The 19122-nt window shown below is 36.9% G+C and overlaps 1 long non-coding RNA gene across 4 annotated transcripts in view; it reads right to left on the bottom strand.

The window, feature by feature from the left end:
- Positions 1 to 19122, bottom strand: part of LOC123853282 (uncharacterized) — a 125513-nt gene that overhangs the window by 98680 nt on the left and 7711 nt on the right. The window contains exon 2 of one of the 4 annotated variants that reach the window (XR_010413305.1): positions 3245 to 3368. The exons of 2 other annotated variants lie outside the window; for them this stretch is intronic. This is a non-coding gene — a long non-coding RNA (uncharacterized LOC123853282). Of the gene's footprint in view, positions 1 to 3244; positions 3781 to 19122 lie in introns of those variants that run through there. One more of the 4 variants, XR_010413304.1, reaches the window with a different exon arrangement.

Raw genomic sequence — 19122 nt, 5'->3', positions numbered from 1 at the left:
TCAGGTAATGAACAGGAAAACCACATTTTTAAATTTTCTTCATTATGTGCTTATTATTATTATTATTATTCATATATCATGGTAATTACGGAACATATACAAGAAAAAGGACTGGCATAATCCAAAATCCTTTAGCTAATTTTTCAGCATGAGTTTTTAGTCACAGACTTTACTCAATCCCAATTCATTCCTCACCTGAAAGATCTGCCTTATATCACTGGAGCCCAAACCTTCAAACCCTATAAAATTCTCCCTTAAACTTTCCATTCTAAGACACAGTTCAAACTCTAGTCAGCTATTATTTTCTCTAGTTGTTTATCTGTAGTTGAGTCTGATTAACTTAAGTTCATTTGATTACCAGTTTTTTCTGGTGGTCTTTTGGGGAGTTGAGAGTAGAAATAAGGAAGTCATAATGTCATTAACAGTGGTTAGCTGTGGGTCAGCATGTTCAAAATCTAGATTCTCTTTTCCCAGAAGAATCTATGAGCTATATACTACTACTACTTTTTACAATAGCAGTTCCATGTATGTGCCTTTACATGTATTACTTTTTAAAATCTTTACAAAACACTCATCAGGTTTGCAGTATGGTTCTTTATTTTTCCGAAAGAAAACTGCGGCAAAAAGAAGTTAATTAGCGGGATGCCTGGTTGGCTCAGTCGGTTAAGTGTCTGCCTTTGGCTCAGGTCATGAACCCAGGGTCATGGGATCGAGTCCTGCATCGGGCTCCTCACTCAGAAGGGAGCCCGCTTCTCCCTCTGCCTGCCACTCTCCCTGCTTGTGCTCTCTCTCTCTGGCAAATAAATAAAAAAAAACTTAAAAAAAAAAAGTTAATTAGCTTTCCCAAAGTTATCCAGATGATATGCGTCAGAATCACTGACAAAGTTCTGTCCAGGCACAAAGGGCCCAGATTACTAAATATAGCTTTGTGAGAAAAATGGGACTAAGGGGCTCCAGCTGGACTCAGATTTCCCTGGGTCCCACATCACTCACCCCAGCCTTAGACAGTGTTCCACTTAAGATTGTTGGTACTGAACAGACAGGAAGACAAGCAGGTTCACATATCGGCCTTATCCTCACTCACCATAGCCATTCTCTTTCTGTGCTTACTGCCTACAGACTTGTCCCTCAAAAACTGGTGTGACTTGTCTCCAGGGAATATTCTTAGTGACAATTCAAACCAAACTATTTCCCAGAAAACTTAAAATTTTATCATTTTTGTTCAGGCTTTCATAATAGATGTTCAAAGGGAAACCATACACAAATCTTGTTTCCCGGAATTATTTAGATAACAGGAAAACCAAATTTTTTAAAAAATTAAACTTACCAACATTGGTGTCTTTATTGTGTAGAGTTGTCAACCTGCCCATCATTTCCTAAGATTGGATTTGCAACGGGGGCTCCCACTCAATCTACTCAGCTAGTGATTTTATTGGCAACAAAGTCTCCAAGGGACAAAACAGTTGATATACAGTCTTTTACAAAATTTTTGTTGCTATCAATTTTCTATTTATAAATTCACTGCTTGCATAAATATTTTCTTGTGATTTTTGCCCAAAGATTTATGCTTATAATTATTCATGTCCACTGGGGTCAGAGAGAAAGAAAGAGGGATTAAAACACTCACATTTTAGCCCTTGGTGTTTCCTCAAAAAATTTAAAATACAATTGCCATATGATCCAACAATTCCACTTCTGGGTGTATACCCAAAAGAACTGAAATCAAGATCTAGAAGAGATACTTATACACCCATATTCACAGCAGCATTATTTGCAGTAGCCAAAAAGTGGAAGCAGCCAAATTGCCCATCAGTGAATGAATGGATAAACAAAATGTGGTATATTATTTACAAAGGAATATCACTTAGCCTAAACAAGGAAGAAAATTGACACGTATTACAATGTGGATTAACCTTGAGGACATTATGATAAGTGAAATAATCTTGTCACAAAAAGATAAATATGTGATTCTCCTTACATGAAGTATTTACAGTAATCAAAATCACAGAGACAGAAAGTAGACTGGTGGTTGCCAGGGGCTGATGGGAGTGAGGAATGGGAAGTTGTTTAGTGGATATGATAGTTTTGCAAAATAAAAACTGTCTGTTTTGTCACAATTTAAAATTTTAAAAAACTATTATCGCTAAAAAAAAAAAAATCAACCATGATGCCAGGCTCATGGTAAGTGATACAAAAATTCGCTATTATAATTTTTTTATTTTATTTTATTTTTTATTTTTTTTTAAAGATTTTATTTATTTATTTGAGAGAGAACACATGAGAGGGGATAGGGTCAGAGGACGAAGCAGACTTCCTGCCGAGCAGGGAGCCCGATGCGGGACTCGATCCAGGGACTCCAGGATCATGACCTGAGCCGAAGGCAGTCGCTTAACCAACTGAGCCACCCAGGCGCCCTCGCTATTATAATTTGAAAATAGTTATAATATAGTAGTTATAGTAAATAATTAATACAGAAAGGTTGAGGAAAGGCAGAAATTTTGTTTATTTTTCCAAGTGAATAAACTGAGGAGGGAAGTGGGATAGCTGAGTTCACACAGAACCAATCCTAAATATCAGATGGACGAAGCATGGCATAGTGAGAAAAAAGGCTGGAGATGCCATTTAAGAAGACATTTGTTCTAGTCTTGATGCACTCAGTAACCGACTGGGTGATCTGAAGCAATTCCCTTTGCCTCTCTGAAACTGAGTTTCTTCATCCAAAATCTGGTTGTTAAAATGGCTCATATCTAGATTTCCTTGCCCACAAAGATACACATTCAGAAATCATGATTTAACTCTATTGCTTCCCCATTCCATACATATATGTGTTCTTTGTCAACAAGTTTATAGGCAAGAAACCAGCAAATTACTACTATTATGGGCACAATGTTGACTATATGTGTCCATGGTGTATGGAATTTTATTTCATAGTAACTAGATGATCTTACAGTATTTCCTTATAAAATAATTCCAGATCCATGAGAAGTGGTATGAGTATAAAGGGCACACAATATAAAATGCAGGACCGAGCTTGAATGTTGGATTGGACTAGCTGTCTAGATCATTTAGTAGAGAACATATGGAATAATCCTCCAAAGAATAAACAACCCAAGGGAACTATTAGAAAACTTGTGGAAAAAAAGTTGCTACATTGAAATAAGAGTATGTGAGTACAGATTCTTATATATCAGTCTGTTAATCATTTTCATCCCTTAAGAATACAATACTTAATAGTAGTACTTACACTAATATCAACCAAACGTGTCATCCAATGGTTCATGAAAATCCAAGCATATTAAATGAGTTTCAAAAGTCTCACTAGCTATGTACCAAGACTCTAGAAGAAGATGTGATTTGCGTTGTAAAACCTGATGGAAAAAGGGGATGATTACACAAGTGGCAGCAAATGGTAAAATATGCATACACTTTCACCTGATAATTTCATATGAAAACTCACCTCATAGAAATAATGCTTCCAATGCATAAGCTAAATGTTGAAGGATGTTTATTGCAGCACTGTTTATAGTGGTAAAAAGCTAGAGCCAGTTTCTTTATCAGTTAAGGAATGGAGAGATAAACCCACACAATATAATGTCATGTAGTTAATTAAAAATGATGCATTAGTGTGGCACATTTGTTACAATTGATGAGCCGATATTGGTACATTTTTATTAACTGAAGTCCACAGTTTACATTAGTAGCCATCAGTGTGAAATGTTAATAACAGGGAAAACTGTGTGTGTATATATGTGAGGGACTGGGTGGGGAGTTAGGTGTATACTTTCTGGAAAAATATATTTTATTTTTCTGGTCCATGTTTTATTTTTTAATTATTATCTGCAATTAGCCAGATCTGTAATGTATTATTAAGTAAGAAAGCTGGTCAAAGATCAGCATATACAGGTTGACTTGTAAAAACAAACATCAATGAAACATCCTAAATATTGTTATTATGATTATATGAAAATAGACAAATGAGTGAAATAATACACAGTAGGATATTAACCTGCTTATATGAATGTAAATATGTGCTGAGAGGATGGAGACAAGAAAATGGTACTATAAAAATGGAAAAAAAAAAAACCATGTGCTATCATGTTAAATAAAAGCAAAGATTTTTTTTCTGTTTTATTATTAAAATAAATGATAACAAATACAACAAATATGAAACTGAATATTTACCATCTTCCATAACTATGGTAAACCTCTAAGCTCAGACTTACTCTTAATAAGGCTTACTCTTAATATGTAAAGGAAAGCTTCTGTAATATAGAGAAAAAGTCTATATTTCAAAAGAAAAGCTTTCAGGACCATAATGTCATTACAGACTCAAAAATATGTTTTTAAATTTGAAGTTAACATTCACTTCTTTGTTCTGCATGATATCCATGGTCTGTGGGAAGCTGCAGGGAAACTTGATCTATGGAAAAGTAACTTAATATACCTGTTTAATATTTTTCAATGATATTATTTTTGTTATGCAAGACAAATCATTATGAAGCCACGTTTTGCCCTGCCCAATAAAAGTGAAGTAAAATAGTAAGAAAATACATTCTTCATTATGGTTAGTGTGCCAATAATCTTGTTTATACTGAGCAAACATTTCTCAGTCTAAATCTTAGAATGACAGGTAAGTGGGTGGTAATGACTAACTGTCCTCACAGAGACCTTCCTCACCTTAACAGAGAAGGAGTTGCCTGCTAGGGTTGGTTGCCTGCCTTCCAGGTTGTAGGTAGAAGCAAGTACAGTGGATTAGGGAGGATAATGCTTCCTGATTCTGTCTACATCCCTTGGCCCTAAATTTCTATACAGTGATCGCAAGTAAATACTCAAGTAGACTCTTTGCCACACAGGCTATGAGGATGCATTAGTGAAGGGGGTCAGGGGATGAATTGAGTGCAAAGCGAGAGTGGACTCTTATAAATAGGAAAAGAAGTCATCACCAGTGGGGGAATCAGCTGGAGTTTGGGGTTTAGTTGCACTCCTCTCCCCATCTGAGATATTTGCACATAAAATTTCAACTGATGGACATTAAAATATCACTGCTATGTTTGGTAGAGTTGGTTTTGGAGAATATGACTTGGATTAAGAGCCAAATAGACTTCCTAAAAACTTGTTCAAAGTCCCTCAAATTGGAATAATTACCCAAATAGTCCTAGATTTAACAGCCCTCACCATAGGGGCAGACCTCTTATAAAATAGGCCAAAAAAAGTGTGCTTGCTGTTGGCCAGTCATTCCAAAATAGAGAAGAGATTGCGTTACACATACTTCTCCCAACCTCACAAGTCAAAGGAGGTGAAAAGAGTAGCTGTCAGTATAAATTTAATAGATATTTCCTCAAGGAAATAGGATTGGGGATGGGATTCCTTCAACAGGAGGAGTGCCATATGAGGTGATGGGTAATTATCTCACACTTCGCTCTCTGAAAGCAAATAAGTAAGTAGAAACAAGTAAGGGTGACTAATTATAAAAGGGACAACTATTGACTGTAAATGTTGTTCCAGCATTTTGTGAAGCCAGCAGCTTCTGGGTGGTATGATTAGTGGATTCCATGGCATGGGCCCACTCCCACTCCCATATTTTTTGTGGTAAAGTGGGCTACCTGGTCTGTTGTGATGGTATGTGAGATTTTATATCAATAGATCAAACATTTTATAAGCCCTTGGATAGTGATGCTGGTTGCAACTCTGTAGGCAGGAAAGAAAAACCCATACTAAGAATACATAACTATTCCTATCAAAGCAAATAGCTGGCCTGTGCACTAGTGATTAATGATGCATCATATAGCCAGTTGGTCTCTTTGAGAAATGGGGCCATATTTTGTGTATGTGTGTTTCTTTTTAATTTATTTTACTGTGATAAGCAACTTAAAGACATCCTCTTAACAATTGTTAAATGTACAATACATTATTGTTACTATAGGTAGAGTGTTGTATAGCAAATCTCTAGAACTTATTCAGCTTATTTAACTGAAACTTTATGCCTATTAATTAACAACTCCCCATTCCCCCCCCCACCCCGGGTGACCATCATTCCAGTCTTTTGTTTTATGAATTTGACTACTTTAAATAGCTCCTATAATCTGAATAATGCAGCCTTCCTTAGGCTAAAGAGTATTCCATTGTGTGTGTGTGTGTGTGTGATGTTTTCTTTATCCATTCATCTGTTGATGAACATTTAGGTTGTTTCCACATCTTAGCTATTGTGAATATGGGAGTGATAATATCTCTTTGAGATCTTGATTTCAATTCTTTTGAATATATACCCAAAGTGAATAATGAGATTACTGAATCAGATGGTAGCTCTATCTTTAACCTATTGAGAAACCACCATACTGATTTCCATAGTGGCTGTAGGAATGGCACCATATTGGGGTTCAGTGTTATTCTCTATTGAGAACACTATCAGTTCTCTGTTCTTGTTGGCAGTTTGAACATTCGGTGGTGGCAGTAGTTATTTCAGCATTGGTCCATTTTTGCCACTGTGGCCACTTTTGTCATGTGCCTGTTTTGCCAGCATTGGAGTGGCCAATGGAGAAGCCAACATCAGCTTCTGTACTTGGTGGTTTGGTACCTTTACAGTAATAGTTGATATCTTGTGCATGATGACATATGACACAAAAATCCTCATATTTAGCCTCCTCTGATAGGTCTAGACACCTACCTCAGTCTTAGTTATTTTGTCTCTGGATCTTCCAATCTTTCTTCCAGGCCTTTGACTAGCTAACTAAATCATTTGATAATGCCCACGAGTCCTTTTCTTGGAAATGACAATGTTTTTAATTTGGTACCTTGGTCAGGAGTAGGAGGGATAGTTTTCTAGGCTTTCCCTTGGCTTTTCCCACTGTGATACCTCTTGCCTCACAGGCCAAGGACCCAAATTGGGAGTTCTTTCAACTCTCAAGTATGTCTATGGCAATTACCACCCAGGCCTTAAAAGGGAATCTGCATCCAACACACGTTAGTGGTACAATGTTTTGAATTCAATGGATATTGTGTTGAGGAATTATATTTTAATTTATGATTATAATTATATTTTAATTTGTTAAGGAAGTATATTTTATCACACATTTACTATGGCCCTAGTAGAAGGAATGAACTAAGTTTCTGGTAAGTCTGTGTTACCATTGACTTCTGATTTAACTGCTTTCTTCTTTTTTCTTCATCAATGGGGTTGAAATGGTCTTAGCAAAACTGGCTATTTATGATCCAGACCCTAAATTATCAACAATACTGTTTTTTTAAAGAATAAGCATAATCACATAGTCCCTCTGTTCTGAATCTTCCAGTAACTCCATACAGCTTCCAGAATAATCAAACAAACAATTCATTGAAATAAACCAAATGAGGAAGTTTAAGTTTATGAATTAATACATTGGTACCGAAAAGAAGGGAAACATTCAGAAACATTTTGAAAATAAATCATGTAGCTCTTATAACCAATGTTGTATTTCCCTTTGAACAAGGGAAAAGAGAAAGTTAAGGGTGATGTAAAGATTTCTAGCTTGAGCTAAATCAATGGGAACTGCATTCTCCATGGAAGAGAATAAAGCATGTATAAAGTTATTTGTGTGTAGGTGTTAATCTCTTCTATCAGACTCTGATGCATTTGATAAATACATTAATTCAGCTTTGTACTCCCCACAGGATTTACTATAATATATTGTGTATAATGTTAGTCTCAAATTGGTCTTTGATTTACGAGTGGGTAAATGTGGACTACTAAAATCTTATCTACAGCACCACAAAATATGCTGACATTGTTGGAGAAACCAGTCAGAGCAAAAAAGCTGTTTTTAAAATCCTAACATTCAGATACACATGTAGACAAGCCATATTGTATCAATAATGCCAAGGCAAAAATGAGCAAATATTTCTCCTCCTTTATGACCCCACATTGACCAGAATAGGATTTTTATTTTGTTTAAAGACTATTCTTAATGTTTATATGAATAAGCAGGAAACCCTGGGGGCAAGGTTGTGTGTGAAAAAGAGACTTGTTCATCAACCACATCAGCTGTGCTAGAAAAAAAGTACAAATCCCACAATCATGGGCTTGTGAGTTAAAATGCAACTTCAAGGTCTTCTTCCCTCAGATGTCAGCTAAATATAACTACTTCGTCCACTCATGGGCAAGGTCAGTCTTTTACATTTCATATTTTGGGGAAGAAGAACAAATGATAAAGGAAGAGTGACAAAAATCTAGCTAGAAATGGTGGCAGGGACAAGAGTGGTGGCTTGGAAAACTAAAGTGGAAAACAAAACAAAACCCATTTGCACTGTTTGGACCCCAAAGGGCATCCAAGGCCTAAGGATATGTCACATTAACAACGTGTGAATAAGGCAATTGCCATCCTTGGAATATGTCTAACCCAGACTCTAGGCAGACTGGCTCTTTGTTAATGGGAACTGACAAGATATTTGGCACTGAACAGATATCATAGAAAAAGAACAAAACCCAGCCCTGGGCAATGGCATCACCGAGGAGCACTAATTCACTTAGCCTGGGACTGCTAGATCTTTCTTTTGTTCGCACCAGCATATGGGGAGTATTCTTGGAATAGCTGTTTGGCTCCGCTGCATCTGTTGCTACCAGCAATAGAGCTTCTCTGGTCACCTTATTCATACCTTCTGCTCACATGACAAAGATAATGATTTTCAGTTCTGCCGTGGCAAATTTCATAGCAACACAAGGGTGTTGTTCTAAATAGGTTAAACTCTCTTGCCTCCCCCAAATGTGAGGAACAGTTCATAGTCTGTGCAGGCAGAGCTACAGGTTTGGATAGAGATTCCAGAAGCTAAACGCATTATAACAGAGGGGATTGGGGATCAATTGCCAATGAGAGAAAAAAATTACAAATGAGGAAGGATGTGTCCTAAGGAGGTCCATTATATCACAACACTCCCACAAACAGGACAAAGCAGTACAGAAGAAATAGGTTTGATTGGAAATAGATTATTAAACCACTATGTGGTTTGGTAACATTACTACAAAAAACAGTAATAATGGCCAACGTTTTTGTAATCATTTTATAGCATAAAAAACAAAACAAATAAGGAACCAGTATGGAAATACTAGATTTGGGATTTATATATAGAAAATAAACTGCTCATTGAGGAATATTAGATTCTTTCTAGGGCTGAGTCAAGTTTTTTTTTGTTTTTTTTTTTAATATATTTTGCCCACCATGCTTTCCACAAGCCAATTCCAGCCCTTAAAATAAAAGTCAAGCCAAATAAACTAAAATATCAACAATAAAAGGTGAAATAGTCTCATCATTTCATTATGCCTGCACTGTTCATTCCTCTGTATGTTTTCATCAAGAATATGTGAAGTGTGCATGTGTTGTAGTATTTGCTCATACGATGACTACCAAGCTCATTTCACCATTGGGCCCATTGAGTAATATCAGAGTCTCAGAACCCATAGAAAAGATTATCAGTGTGTAATTTAACATCTTGGAAGATGAGGCACTTACCTTCTCTGTAAAGATCTACTGATTTCCAGAAGAGGCAACAATATGAAAAATCATCTCCACTACCATTTGCTACTGGGAGTTGAGTGGAAGAACTGCCATTCCTGTGAAGCAGAATCATCCAAAAGCACTAAACTACCCCCCCAACCTTTTTTTTTTTTTTTAACCAGACACTAAGTATCAAGCAGGAAGGCTTGGAAAGAAAAATCAGCAGGACACCTAATTGCTGCTCATCCTACTGCCTCATTATTCTCCTTTTATTTATTCCATGTTTTTCTCCTTCTCCTGCTTTCCCATACCTCCTCTCTCGATTTTATTCATTCTGCCATCTTTTCCTTTTGCCTGTCTCCCATTTCCCTTCTATGTTTCCAGGAATTTGAAAACAGAAGCTATGTGGTACGATGACCACATGTGTTTGTAACACCCATTTCAGAGGATTTTTACATTATTATTATTATTTTTTTTTTTTAGAAAGAGAGAGAGCACAGCAGAGGCAGAGGGAGAGGCAGACTCTCCACTGAGCAGGGAGCCTGATGTGGGACTTGATTCCAGGACCTTGGAATCATGACCTAAGTTGAAGGCAGATGCTTAACCAACTGAGCCATCCAGGCACACCACGTTATTTTTAATTAATAACATTTTTACATGAATTTGAATCCACGGTGGTCAGATAGTCCACTTTAATCTGCACTGTACTTTTTACTTACTTTTTGCACGTGATACCTCATGTTTAGATTAGTTTTTATCTCAGCAGTTTTGAGTTTGACTAAAAATATGAGTATGAGATAAATTACAAACTTGATCGTTATCTAAGTCTTATGAAAAATATATGCATTCCATATTAACAGGAAAATAATAATTCAAAATCATATGTTCACATTAAAATAATTTTGTACATATATGTATGTATATGAAGAAAGAAAAAGGATAATTAAGTAAAAAATCTTGATTTAATTTTTAATGCTTTTTAAATAGAATACGATGTTTTTCTTTGTTAGGACATTTTGACCACTAAACTTCCAGTTCAGAGGATAACCTTTTGATTAATTGGCATAGGTAAGAGACAGGCTTTTTTAGCCATACCACATGGCAAGGCTAGACTAAACCTGGAACCCAAACAATTTTCTCACTAACAATTATACTTCCTTTGGGTTGCCAATGATTACCAATGAAACTAAAAATGTAATTAATTAAATCGCTGTTAGTTTGGGAGAGAATTTGTGGAAAAACAAAGTGTAAAAAAACCTGTAATTACTCAAAGTTACTCAAGTGAATTTGTGGGAAAATAAAAAAGTACAAAATCTTCAGAGAAATTTTCCAATACAATTTTAATTCACCTAACCTGGCAAAATCTACATCTACTAAAGATAAATGTCTTTAAATCCATGACTTGTTAGAGCTATATTTCTTTAATATCACCAACTTCAGAGTTGTTTTCTTTTCAGTTAGGGAGCTCTGATTTTCCCAACATGCTGTGTCAAAGTGTGTACATTCCTTTTAGAGCCTGATAAACAGAGAAGCAATCTGTCATCTCTGATATCATCTATGATAGCAGAAGTCTGGGCAAATATTTAAAGAAATACCCATGAGCAACACTGAGATTATGAGCTATAGAAGGTATTTATAATTATCCTTTGGAATTTTCCAAGAGACAAAGGTGCTTTCCCACCCTTATCTCATATAATTTTCAAAACGCTCTGGAGTTTGGGGACCAAACTAAAGCAAAAATCCCCAGAGGTCATTCAGAGAGTTTGCAGTAAAGCTAGCAATTGAATTCGGGCCCATCCGCATTTCCTTCTACCTAAAGGCTATGTGTGTCGGGCCTTGATAGCTCCTTCCAGCTTTCTGTCATTGCCCCTTTTTGGTCTGTAGCTTCTCCCATCCTGGAGCTGGTCTCTCAGATGTTCATGGAATTCCAATTCCAGAAGGTGACAGACCTTGGGGTCATCTAGGTCATGTCCTATACCTTTCATTTTTTTATGGAAAAAGAAATTTATCCCCAGAGAAGTGGAAGATTCCATCAGAGTTAATAAATTCTAAATCCAGGAAAAGAATTTTCACTTTTTGCTTTGAGATCGCTGCTTTATTTTCAACTCAACAGAACAATTCTGGTCATTTAATTTTCCAGTAGATCTTTCCAATAGATCTTTGCCTCTGGTCAAAATTTAATCTATGTATTTTCAGATAAACATACTTGTCATTTTAATTGGTTAATTGTTAGTCACTTTTATCTTTAAATCAGTTGTGTGATGGAGTTGCAATTTGAATTTAACAGTTGTCATTTTGCTGAAGTGTAGCCTTTATTTCCTTTTTTGACTCAAAGGTTTTCCCATGATTGAACACTAGGCGTTTGTTCAAGCAGATAGCAAAATGATAGAGTCAGGAAGGGCCATGGTAGTAAGGTGTACTGGTAGATTTTTCATAAGTATCATGCCTAGGATATAAAAATTTAATTAAGAATGTTGAACAAAATTCTCTATGGATGTTTCCCCCTTAATTATAGTAAATTGCATGACAACCAATGTTGAATATTATTTTCTTATCATTGAAAAAAAGAGTAATACATTAAAATAACCTTTCAAAGATCAAATATTATTACACAAAACCTTTTTTCTATAGTAGAAGTTGTCATTTTCATTTATTTTTTGGCCTATGCTTGGGATAAAACTCCAGCTAGTCTTTACAGGATTTTAATAATGTAGGCAATCTGTATAGATGGTGATTGGAGTATAATTATAGTATTTTATGGTTTATATAAAACTTTTCATTGTGTGATCTCAGTTGAGGTTCATTATAGTCCTCTAATTTATAGGCCTATTATTGTTATATTATGAAATTAGCATTTAATGATGTTAAATAATTTACTCAGCCACAAAATGAGTTCATGGTGTAGTGTGAGATTTAACCATGTTGTCCAAGTATAACTGAACCAACGTGAGTTTACCAGTTGGTGAATCACAGAAAATATACCAGGTGAGTATAAGAAACTACACCAGTTTCTTACGCAAAGAAAACTTTATTTGCAGTAAATAAAAAGATCATGGTGGGGGGAGGGGATAGCTTCCAAAGCTGTGACTCCAACAGAGGGTGAATGAGTACCTTTTGTTTAGGGTTAGAGTGAATATTTAGATAGAGAAGCCTTGTCCTTTCTATACAGGGCACAAGGTCATGCATGCACCGTAAGGAAACATGCCTATACATACATTGTATGTTATGGAAATGAGGCTGAGACTTCTCCTTGGGCAGGGATTTTAGCATTATAATGAGGTAAAGGTAATTGCCAGTCATTTCAGGGTTCACTCCATGTTCCATCTCCACAGGCACAAGGCGAGTCAGGGGTTTAGCTCAACTGGTCTGGATGGTCTAGACCAGTGGGAGGTCTTGTCAGGGCAAGCGCTATCCTAGGGGTGGTGGATCCAGGTTTCATTTGCCTGAGTTAAGAGGTAACGGAAAGAAAAACAAAACCAATAGAGAGGGAGATAAACCATAAGAAACTCTTAACTCTAGGAAACAAACAGGGTTGCTAGAGGGGAGGGGAATGGGGGGATGGGGTAACTGGGTGATGGGCATTAAGGAGGGCACTTGTTATAATGAGCACTGGGTGTTATATGCAACTGATACATCACTAAAGTCTACCTCTGAAATGAATAATACTCTATATGTTAATTAACTTGAATATAAATTTAAAAAAGAGATAAGCTGGAAAGAAGAGCTTAAGGAAAAATGTAAGACAAATTAGGGAGTACAACAAGCAGGTGGGCAGTAAAGGTCAGTCTTGGGGTCTAACAGGTGACACAATTCCAAATTAGTCAGAAAACAAACATTTCTTCAGCATCTACTATGTGTCAGATACTATTCTAGGTACTAGATATAGAATAGCAAATAAGATGATCTTGCCCACAAGTTTACAGTCTTCTAGGTAAAGATAGATAAAGACATTAACCAAAAACAAGCAAACAAACATAAAAGAAACAAATTTCAGATACTACTTACGTGTAGAAAACCCTGGACAATACATCAGTGCTCGGAGACAGGGACAAGCTAATTGCCCTGGAAAGGGTGAACATGGAAGGCCTGAACTGGTATCATTTAAGACTCCTAATTCCATTAGGAAAGGATGGAAAACAGAATTTGTGTTTGTGGAATTGGTGGTAGCTTGAGAAAATTCATAGCAGGAAAATGGGATTAGCTTTTTTTGTTGAGATTTTATTCTTTTCAATGAGGAAGTTGTTGAAAACTGTATGTGGGAGGCAACTGAGCTTTAGAGATTTAAGGAGAACAAGGTGTTAATTAGTTGTCTGTTAATTAATTGTCTCAGAGAGGAAAGTGGATTTACTAGAGCAGTGTCAGATGCCCATTGGTATAAACACAAATTTATAGTGAGAGCACTCAGTAAGTATATGGAATTTGTCCAGGGTTTTTAGCTGCTAAGACACAGCTGTATCAAGTAAGCAGATGGTTGAGTTTAACTAGGGTTAGGGTTTTCCCAGTCCAGTATGATGAAAGGATTTTTGTAAAGGAGTCATTATAGTTTTGGACAATGGAAACTGTGCTTGACAGGGAAGAAAGTAGGGACCTACAAAGGGGATATAGACAATTAAAAAAAAAAAAAAAGTAGCAGACCCAATAGATTAGAACTAGCTTAGGGAAATAGAACAGAAGAGTATAAGTAACTATCAAAGAATGGAGATTTGGGAGGATAGTTGAGGTAAGGAGGAGGAAAAGTGTTGGGTCCTAAAAGGTCCAAGCATTGAGAGACCAAGATGTTAGATGGCTATCTGTGGATGTTGAATTCACGATGACTGATGAATGGAGTAGCAGAGTCCATCGATGAGATAGAGTTTGAAAGTTTGCTAGATGACATATCATGATCTAGTGAGAGTGGTAAGCACTCTGACAAGTGCTTCAAAAAAAGAAGCAGTTTTGAAAGATGTAAAACCGTTTGGGGGTGACAGTGAGGGAACTATGAGAAGACTCACTCAGTTTCTGGAATGTAAGGACCATAGGGAACAGAGAATAATTTATGCTTGTATTTGAGAGAGAAGCAAGAAGAAATGTATGCAGGCAAGAGCCAAATTTCATTTAGAGCAATAAGGGGTAGGAAGTTTTCAAAGAAGAGATTGTGGGATGTAGGAGCGACAGACTAGGAGTTCCAGAAATCATGAGGGAAGCATTTGGGAGGATAGAGAAGGGTGGGACATGAAGTTAGAATAACAGCATTACAGAAGAGTAGGGGACTGGCATCCATGTGATGATCCATGAGACTTAGACTGGACTCCTGATGTTGACTGAAGGGAACAGTATTGTGCTGTGAGCCATGCTGCATTTGAACCAGAGCATGTGGCAACTGGAGAATTCTGATGGCTGGCTCAGTCCATAGTTGGAAGTACAAGGCAATGGAGTCACATGAGGTAAAAGCCTTGGGTTATTAATATCACCGACTTATTCCAAATTTAGTATTTTCCTCTCCTCTTAGCTCTTATACCAAAATATTTTTTCAAAGCTCCTATTTGATATGTGAGTATATTATATGCTATACGGAGTATGAGAAAAGAAAATTTTGCTCCCAGTTGTGAAACGCATAGAACAAGAAAAGGAAAACAACTGGACAAAATAAATGATGGTTGCTTTATACAATACAAACTACATTTATATTAGGATGAGATGTAAAGGATAGGCAAAAAGAATGCTGCTTGGAGAATGTAAATTTTGATTTTGAATAATGCCTGGAAGAGATTTTTCTTTGATGGAAAATAGAATATAGGGTATTTTGGTCTGCTTCTCATAGCTGCAACAAATGGAAAAAATTCAAGCTAATTCAATTTATTATGAGGCTGCCCTTGGGGAAATAAATGGCTTCTCATGGAAATTTGGGAAGAGACACTACACCAAGGTCTCACTTAACCTTGATAGGGAGGGTTTGGATTTCTCAGGAATCCTTGAAAGCCTAGAATTGGTAGTTAATAGAGTTTATCTTCTAAGACTTTTCAATTATGACTTGGCCATATTGTAGGAGTTTTGGTCCTAGTGTCTCTCAGCTTTCCAATTGTGAATTCTTTACTTCCACCTGTAGTCAACAGAGAGAATCTGATTAACTTTCTTGTCAGACCAAAGGATTCAACATCCCATGGATTCAACATCCTATGGACTAACTCCCTCTATTCAGGGACTAGTCCTGCTTCAATTGGCCAAGGTTGGGAATGAGAGGGGTTTGAACATGTGGCTGCGGGGGTTGTGGGTGGGCAGAGTCCCTTAGGGGGATATATGAGCAAACAGGTGATGGCTACCATCACTAACTACTAAATTATTCCAGGCCAGAGGAGAACATGATCAAATGCCTGAAATTATTTTTATTTTTGGATTGAGGAGTGGTCATCAGGATCCTGAATTCATGTATATTTAGTCTTCTAATTGTAATTTTTATTGCATAATGCTATGTTCCATTTTGGCTTATACTATAGAACCCTTTATAAACTTGTATATGTACCAAAGGAAGGGAAATGACTTAATAAGATAGTTCTCAGAGGATTGTCTAATTACTTTTTCTGCAGCCTGCTGACTACTTGGTGTGGGCACATACAGGAAGCATAGTGGTAAGAAATTTATAACTTACTACTAAAATATGCTTCTGTTCTAGAATTATGCCAAGTGAATGGACCAGATTGTCTTTTACTAACATAATGAATGTATTCCTTAGTATAGCTATGAAGATGAGGATAAGATAATTTGAGGAAGAGAGGTTTCTGGATACTCATTGTTGGCTTTGTTTTCCTTCCCCTTAGAAAACTAAATTAAATGTCTTTTACTGAACAGCCTGGCACTTCTTACTTGTATAAACTTTTAATCCAATATTATAGAAATAAAAGAGTTTCCATAAACTTTGCAAATAATATTAAAACTGTTAAGAAATATCAACTAATGTTTTTCATTGCTAAAATCTTTTCTAAAGTCATGCAAAACCAGGCCAGCCACCCATGGCCTTCTTTTTTCTTTTCAGTAGGTCCCAAAGGACTCACATGCTTTCTTCTTCTTTTGTAAATGCTACCTTATCTTTAAGCCCCTTGGAGTTCCCTTCTGCCCTCCAAAATTGAGCTCATAAATGTGATACAGTGACCCCAGTTCCTTTGGTATTTGTTGTTCTCAAGAGTAAGCAGGAAAGCTGCTAAATAACAACAAAAAGTCACCATACCAACTACGAAATTGCAAACAGGGAATCACAAACCTTGCAAATTTCTCAGAATGGTAGCTCCTAACCTGAATCTAAATTGGTAACTGAAATTCCCACGGACTGCTATTTTTAGTTTTTTAATCTTTGGGATAGGATTTACCAAAACTCTCTTTTCTCACATTACATCCTTCCCTGCTGACAGAACAGAACAGGTGGAACCCTATCATCTTGGCTCAAGGGGACAAGTCCGAATTTTCAAAGGCCACCAGACTAACTGACAACACGGCACGAGACATTGGCCTTGCTCAAGAAAAATCTTCAGTGCCTTTCCCCTAACATTCACAATGATTGTTTCCTGTTGGTTAAGGACAAAATGACTCATCCAATACAAAGGTCCTAATGACCTTCCCTGTTAGCTTATGCTGTGAGCTCAGCTCCTTGTCCTCCCTAAGTCTGAGACCTTCTATTAGTCTCCTCCACTGGGATTTCTTTCTTAGTCAGTCTAATGCCATTCTTTTGCAGGTTGGGGTTAGCTAGAAAAACAAATCTCCCATTCTATTTTATATTATAGAACAGAGAAATCTAGAAAGCGGGTAAAGAAGAAAAATATGACATAAATTCTGTTTTCTCTCTTCCATTTCTGATCACCAGCACTGGCCACAAACATTGCTGCAGTTTTTTACACTTCAAGTTTGCATTTTTAGGGCCATGTTTACTGTTCTTTCTGTAGAGTATCTGAGTGTGAGTTGGGGTAAGGGGTGGGAATACAGACTTCTTTTTTCTTTCTTGGGGAGTTTTTGTCCTAAAAGAGGTTCATAAGTCAGATCAAGGATAAGTTAAAGAGAAACAAATCACTGCAATCTCTATGGGCTACACAACTGACTTATCAGTTGTAGCTTTCAAGGAAATCTATGAAATATTGTTGCTATCTAAAAACAAAGTAAGAAATTGTATGTTACTATTTCCAAAATAAATGGGATCATTTTTCACAACCTGACCTTTATACTGGGTACTTTTTCATCAGAAAATGTATCAATAGTAGAGAAAGAGAGAGAGAGAATGAACAGTGGAGATTAGTATGATAAATATGAAACTAAATCTACTTTCAAGATAACAGGTTTGAAATCCTTGAACACTGGCTGGCGTTTCTTGTTTTCCACATAAATCAAATGGTTTATCTAAGACAGTGCACCCTACTTTTGACTACATTTTATACAGAATAGAAGTGGGTTTTGAATTTATAGATAATGGGTTCCTTTCCCACTTGTAATGCAGATAATTTCAGGTTCCAATAAGAAAGCAACTGAATTTTATCTCATCTGATAGTTTGAGGATAACATTCAAAATGGAAAAACCGGACTATACTAATATCATTTTAGCAAATATAAAGCGTTTAAATTAAAAATAATCTGTGGCAAAAGAGTTGATGTTATTTCTATTACTTCAAAATCTAGAGAAGCTATTCAGGATAAATGCAGTGTCGTTTAAAAGGTACACTTGCTTACCCTAGAGGTGCAAATAAATTACTGTGTGTGTTTTTTAAAGGTTTTATTTATTTGAGAGAGAGAGAGAGAGCACGAGCGGAGGTGTTGGGGCTAATGTAGAGCATGAAATTAGCCATAATACCTGGCTCGCTAAAATGTAACACTCTGAGGGCAGGGGAGGTTTCTGAGAAGGGGGTAGGCCTTTGGAATGCTTGGGGCCTGTGTGACCACTCTGCCGTTGGAATGCGGCAGGGAGTTGCCTTCCCCGAAGCTCTCTTTGCCCAAACAGCTGCCCTGTGATCTAAGAGATGTATGCATTGTCCCCTAGGCTATGTTTAGCAGAACACGCAGATTAGCGTATTATAGCTTTCCCATAAACAGATCCTCCTGGTTTCAGTAAGACCCCTTGTCACACATCACATGCTTGAGAAACAGTGACAGGGTTTGTGATTACCCTGAAGGACCAATAAAAGCAGGAGCAAAAAAGGGTCTTCATCTCTGAGCGTTGACCCCCTTGCCTTCTCCTCTCTTTCACAGCAAAGTTTGGAGTCATCTTTCATCCGTCGGTACAGGGATGGCTGGCCATTCCGGGCATGGCAGGAGGGGCAGAGGGAGAGGGAGAAGCAGACTCCCCATAGAGCAGGGAGCCCAGTGGTGCAAGGGGCTACATCCAAGGACTCTGGGATCATGACCTGAGCCAAAGGCAGACACTTAACCAACTGAGCCACCCAGGTGCCCACATTACTGTTTTTTTCATTATTTTTTTTTCTCATATTACCGAAAAAAGTAAAACAGCCTCAACCACACCATTTTACAATTATATAAAGGGTGAAAAAATTACCAAATATTCCCTCCGAAAACATTTCCAGCATAACCACTGTTTGGATATCAGCACGTCTCCTCCTTGATTTTCCCTGTGCTTTTTCTCACACTTTACCTTACATAGTTCCATACTGTTTTATTTAATACTTTCAGGTATTTACTTTTAATCAAA

Source organism: Mirounga angustirostris, unplaced genomic scaffold (assembly GCF_029215605.1).
Source record: "Mirounga angustirostris isolate CCGP_5_RB_7025 unplaced genomic scaffold, mMirAng1.0.hap1 SCAF_7, whole genome shotgun sequence".
In the NCBI taxonomy this organism is placed as follows: domain Eukaryota; kingdom Metazoa; phylum Chordata; class Mammalia; order Carnivora; family Phocidae; genus Mirounga; species Mirounga angustirostris.
This window is presented reverse-complemented; position numbering and strand designations above follow the sequence as displayed.